Raw genomic sequence first — 6,763 nt, 5'->3', positions numbered from 1 at the left:
TCTAAGCTCAACCATGTTGTCTCAAATGGCACAATCTCCTCCCTTTTTATGGCTGTATATTATTCCATTTATGTCGCATTTTCCTTATCCAGTCATCTATTGGTGGACACGAAGGTTGCTTCCATATATTGGCTATTAAAAATAATGCTGCAATAAACATAAGGATGCAAGTTAGTGTTTCTGTTATTGGATCACACAGTACTTCTGTTTTTAATTGAGGAACCTCCATACTGTTTCCACAGTGACTGCACCAATCTGCATTCCCACCAACAACGCACAAGTGTGTTTTCTCCACATCCTTGTCCATACTTTCTCTTGTTTTTGATTTTAGCCATTCTGACAGGTGTAAGGTGATAGCTTATTGTGGTTTTGATTTGCATATTCCTGATGATGAATGATGATGAACATCCTTTTATGTGCCCATTTGCTGTCTGTATGTCTTTTTTGGAAAAATGTTTATTTAGGTCCTCTGCCCAATTTTAAATCAGGTTGTTTCTTTGGTATCGAGTTATATAAGTTCTTTATATATTTTATACATGAATCCCTTATTGGATATATCATTTGCCACTATCTTCTATCCAGTAGGTTGTCTTTTATTTTGTTGTTTCCTGGACTGTTTTGTGTTTTGTTTTGTTTTATGTTGATGTCCCACTAGTTTATTTTTATTTTTGTTTCCCTTGTTTAATCCATTTTGAATTTTTGTGTAAGGTGTTAGAAAGTAGTCCTGCTTCATTCTTTTGCATGTAGCTGTCCAATTTTTTCAACACCATTTATTAAAAAGACTGTCTTTTCCCCATTGTAAATTGTTGCCTTCTTCAACACAGATTGATGGACTATTTAATTGTGAATTTATTATTCAGTCTTCATTCTGTCCCATTGATTTTTGTGTCTGTTTTTGTGCCAGTACCACACTGTTTTGATTACTACAGCTTTGTAGTATATCTTGAAATCCAGTATTATGATACCTCCAGCTTTGTTCTTCTTTCTCAGAGTTACTTTGGCTAGTTAGAGTATTCTGTGGTTCTATACAAATTTTAGTATAAATAGCAACACTCAGTGATCTTGTAATAGCTATGTAACCAGACAGATGGTAGCTATACTTATGGTGAACATAATATAAGGTATAAACTTGTCAAATCAGTAAGTTGTACATCTAAAATTAATGTAACACTGTTATATTTAAAAATGCTATTGGAATTAACATTGTGTTGTTAGGAGTACATACAATTATAGAAGATGAGTAGACAGTATGACAAATATTTAATGAAAGTTACCTGTCTGTATCTTTAAGGCATGTGAAAATAATGATCTTGGTTCTCCATTTTGTAGGTTATTCAAGAAAAGGTGTGTGAGAACCTTTAGTTTTGGGTTTTCTTAAATCATTACCTGCATGGCCAGAGAGGCCTGATTTTGGTCTTGTCTTGTTTGTATAGCCTAGGTATCAAGATTCTATTTTTTCTCCCTCTCTCATTAAAAAAAAAAAAATAAACTGATATTTTTTTTAAAAAAGGAAAACTTTAGCAAAACACACTTTAGTTTGCACAAACACATTTTACTGCAAATCACAAAGAAAAAACTTAAGTGAATGTAAGTTTCATTTTGAATAGTTTTATTGTTAATAAAAAATAAAACTATGTAAAAAGGATAGAAGGCGATAAAGGCAGTTACCCTCCCTCCTCAAAAACAAATATCTCATTAAATCTATCTGCCAGTTGATTTTTTAAAATAGTGCAGCCTATTCTGTAGTATACATCATAGAATGCATCCTAAAGACACACAAAAACGTAATGTCCATTTACCTCCATGCATAAATGTACCTGAAAAAGCTAACTCTAACATGGAAAGCAAAACAAGTTTTGAAACTTAATGTTTCAGAGAACATTCTGTAAAAGGAAATAAGCATGAATTGCTGGTATCAGAGCTTGTCCAAAATTCCTTCATTAGAATTAGCATTAGAAATCCAAATTTGGAGGGGGGAAATCAATGATCTACTTTCAAAGGTGGAGTCAGCAGTTTAAAAAAAGAGGCTGTGCACGTTGTTTTAGTAGTGTCACTTTTATCTCACTTCGATCTTCAAAAGCAGATGACCTTGTTTGGGTTTCAGTAGAAAAATCTCTCATGAATTTACATGGCCATGTTAGCTGTATGGTGTTGATTGCAAAGATATAAAACGAAATAATGCCATAAACCAGCCCTTGAGACACACTGCCTTTTAAGCTATTTGCATAAAGATGGACTGCACATTGTTATGTGCCTGTAGTTAAACTCTCAAATCCAAAAGAATAAAGTACTCTTTGGGTTTTCTAGAGAGCTCTAAAAGTGTAACCTATACAAGAATCTCACAAAGCAACCTTAAGAGAAGCAAAACAGAAAAATATATTAAACTTGTGAGCATTAGCATTTAGCTTGTTGTTTATCACATGCAACCCTAAAGCAAACACTAGTCACCTAAAATAGCCTTTCTCTGCAGAAAATGTCAAAATAAATATCATTGACACTTTGGGTTTGGTAGGAGAAGAATAAGTAAAAATACTGATTTCTCAATTCTTCAGGTAGATAATGAAAATAATAAGCTAAGCAATAAAAGTATGAGATATTAGTCCCTTTGGAAAAGAAAAATGTTTCATTGGTGTGACTTTGAGATTTCTTCTGATATCCAAATGTCTTTGTGTTTATGTGTGTGCCATATAAGTTCATATAATTTATACTTCTGTGAATGATTTGTGTTTTAAATATGAATCACTGTTGAGTTAGTATTTTAATTATATTTATGCAATTAGAATTAAATGTGGAATTCTAGTCAAAATTTTTGGATGGCTGAAATATAGCTTTTTCTAGAAAATTAGCATCCATTTCACTACCAGTATCACAAAACAAATAACCAGGCAAATAGTTCCTGATTTTCTTTTTACAAAATGTTTTGAAATAAGGACTCTTTTACTTCATACTCTTGGAGAATATACTACATTGATTTTCTTTTATTCTGTATCAACTGCAAAGAAAGAATATAAAAGGATGTGCCTCTTTTAACTTGTATGATCAAGGACTGTTAATTTGTTTCTCAGGGATGGTTGAATCTTATTTTTAAATGAGGGATTTGATCTTTGGTAATGGTGTTCAATACTTGATGTTCAGTGACACTGAAAGTTCTTAAGAGGTGTCTTGAAGACGGATCACTCTGAAGACCAGGAAAAACTGAGTTGGTGGCACTTCTTCCCCCCTCCCCCAACTTGAGCCAGAGTGGTTATTTTACTTGTTTCTTTAAAACATGTTTCATAATTGGGGCACTTGGGTGGCTCAGTTGGTTAATCGTCCGACTTCGGCTCAGGTCAGATCTCACGGTTTGTGAGTTCGAGCCCGGCATCGAGTTCTGTGCTGACAGCTTGGAGCCTAGAGCCTGCTTCAAATTGTGTCTCCCTCTGTCTCTGTTCCTCCCCCACTTGTGCTCTGTCTCTCAAAAATACATAAAAGTATAAAAAAAAAAAACATGTTTTATAATTAGACTAAGTTATCCAATAGTGAAAGTATCTATTACCATTTTTCTCCATAGTTGCTAAGATATCTTCAATGGTAAGAATTTTGTAAGTTCTTTTATAATTGACGATTTGTAAGTGAGGTACTAATAATCGTAAAAAGCTAATATATGTAGCACTTTCTAAACATAAGGAACTCTTCCAAAAGGTATAAAGTTAATTCACTTAGATTTCAAAGAAACCTTTTCAAAAATACTTGTATTAATATAGCTCCAAGTAATATGTCTGAAACATTTAATATTCATTAATATTCTTATACAAATATTATACAAATCCATTAGAAAACCAAGACCTCCCAAAAATTAACATATTCATACTATTTGTTAGTGGTCAAATTTAATTTTTAAATTTTGTTTTCGTGTCTGTTTATTTTGAGAACAAGGGAATGTGAGCTGGGAGGGGCAGAGAGAGAGGGAGAGAGAGAATCCAAGCAGGCTGATGAAAGGCTCAGTCTTGTAAACCATGAGATCATGACCAGAGCCAAAATCAAGAATTGGACACTCAACTGACTGAGCCACCAGATGCCAAATTTATTTTTTTTAAACATTTTTAAATGTTTGTTTATTTTTGAGAGAGAGTGCAAGCAGAGAGGGGCAGAGAGAGAGGGAGACACAGAATCTGAAGCAGGCTCCAGGCTCTGAGCTGTCAGCACAGAGCCTGACATGGGGATCTAACTCACAGACTGCAAGATCATGACCTGAGCTGAAGTCAGCTGCTGAACTGACAGAGCCACCTAGGCACTCCTGAGATTTAAACTTAAAAAAAATATTGCCAGATTGAAAATACCAAAAATCAAAATTTGCTAGTACTCCCTTCCACTGAAAGTTGATGAAAAGGAGATTTCCGGGGTGAGTAGAAAGTGGTAAGTTCCTGGAAAGTGATTTGCCAGTAGGTATCAATAGCGTTAAAGATAAAACTTCCAGGAATTTCTCCAAAGGAGGCGATCATATTTAAAACTATTTAAGTACATGGTTGTTTATTACAGCATTAAATGTAATTCCAAACTGATCTGAAAAAAAAAAATCTAAGCAGAAATTTTAAATAAAATATGGAGTGTTCCTTTTACAAAATACTATAGAAATCATGTTTACTAATACATTTGTAGCTTTTTTAGAACAAATTATAGCCTCAAAAAATGAAGACATTTATATATAGTAAGATCTCAATTGCATATAAGCATATATCCACACAGATTTAGATTTTTAAAAAGTGACTCTATATTATAAACCACCAGTTAGCTAAAAGCCCACTGCAGATAAATTTGGATTTAATTCCCAACGTCGTGTCATACACTAGTTCAGATTACCCCCTCCACATGCATAGCTTCTGAAATTTTTCAAATTCTATACAATTTTCTTTCCCCATCTTTCTGTGTACTCCTGTTCCAGATTTGCTGACACAGCATCTCCTGCATCAAGCTAAACATAAAGACCCATTCTTTCATATCCTTCATCCCCCAACAAAATGACTTGCCTGAAACACTTCATGAGTATTAATTTACTAAAATTTTGAAGGAAGCTAAGGTGTCATCACATACTGGGCAAGAATCTTTCTTCTATTTCCTGCATCCCTACCTCCTCCTAAACCTCCTTTCTGGAATAGCCAGTTTCGCCCCTTCTTCATATGTGATGGTTCTGCTGGCTTGAGACCCCTGATGGTTTGTTTGACCTTATGTGAGTTTTAAAAATTTTTTGAGAAAATACAATTGTAGCCTTGACAGCATTCCTGAAGAATACACATTTTTGTTATTATAAATAATAAAGACTTTTTAGTGGCAAATAATGCTTCTAGAAGTAGAAAAAAAGATTGTTTTTCTCTATTGAAAATTCTGATTCAGATAATACAAGTCATCTCCCCATTGGTCTGTATATGGGTTATCTAAGAATGGCATCTACAACCTGGGGCTGCATGAACTGTTCTTGCTCTCTGGTTGTGTAGGGGAATTCTTTCTTACCTGCTATCCACCAACCCTACAGTTCAAACCACTGAGCTGTCCTTGCTACGCCACAGACCCGGTCAGTGTCTGATTCTCTCTCTCTCTCTCTCTCTCTCTGTATTTTTTTTTTAACTAAGCTCCAGTATTAAGTAACATTCATATACTTAGAAGGATACATTTAAATTGGCAGATGAGAAAAGAGCAATCTTCATCCTACAATCATTTGTCATCTTCATAGTCCTGTTTGGGTTCCTTCCTTTGGACTCCTGGGAAAAGGTGGGTGACTTTCCATCCAAAGGACTTTTGCACCAAGATGTGAACATATGCTACATAACCGAAATGGATTATTTTAACTGAATTTATTATTGGATTAATATTTTACTCTTCGTGTCTTACCACCTGTATCTACTTGGGATGTCAAGTAATGAGGCCATGATAATAGCCCATCTAAGATCTCCCTTTCCTTGTTTTCTGAAGTCAACTTAATATTCAACCTCATCACTGTCTCCAATATTTCACAATTTTAGAAGTATTTTTAAAACATACATGAACCAAATAATGAACTGTGTGCAGTAGTTACTTTTGTTGGAGTCTCGTAATTTGACTCAAACGGTAAAAGATAACAAGAGAGCTGGAGAACCACTGGCTAGAGACTCCAACCCTGCATACGACCTCACATTTAGAGCCCCGGCTTCTTCACTTCCTTTTTATGCTGGAATACAGAGGAGAACACAGAAGAAGGGGTCTGCATCTTTTATTATTTATGTCAAAAGGTAGCTGGGATATACCCCTGGTTTTCAGAAAATCCACGTGGGAAAAGGAATATCTAAATGATGAAGAAAATATGTATGTAACAAGAAGTGGAGCAATTCTCACGCAAGTCATAATGAAATGTACCTCAGTAAGGATATGCTTGAAAATGAGGCGGAAGCTTTGTGCAGTGGCAGTATCGTAGCCAATGAGGTTTATCCGAGGAGCGATTATTGCTAATTGAAAATGAGGCGGAGACCCTCCTTCTACTGTAACTTTCCCCTTCTCATTCTATTTTCAGTAACAAGGATGAAGAGAAGTATAAAAGGAAACAAGGAAACAACATCCAGAAGGTGGTGTATCACATCAGTTTTTATACTTACAGCTTGTTCCTTTTCCATACATACCCAGACTCTAAGAATAGTTGTTCCGTGCCCTTTTGAAACGTGTAACTCCCTTGTGCTCCCCATCTAGGACCTGGTTTCTCCCTCTAGGCACTCATGCCTCTTTCCACTAATAGGTAGGAGGGAAGAAGACACCCAAT

The 6,763-nt window shown here is 35.1% G+C and overlaps 1 pseudogene; it reads left to right on the top strand.

Annotated features, from left to right (window-relative positions):
• Positions 1 to 6,398: 6,398 nt before the first annotated feature.
• LOC112861747 (U4 spliceosomal RNA) lies at positions 6,399 to 6,469 on the top strand (annotated as a pseudogene).
• The last annotated feature ends 294 nt before the right edge of the window (positions 6,470 to 6,763 follow it).

Source organism: Puma concolor, chromosome A1 (assembly GCF_028749965.1).
Source record: "Puma concolor isolate L17-30 chromosome A1, mPumCon1.1.hap2, whole genome shotgun sequence".
Lineage (NCBI taxonomy): Eukaryota > Metazoa > Chordata > Mammalia > Carnivora > Felidae > Puma > Puma concolor.
This window is presented reverse-complemented; position numbering and strand designations above follow the sequence as displayed.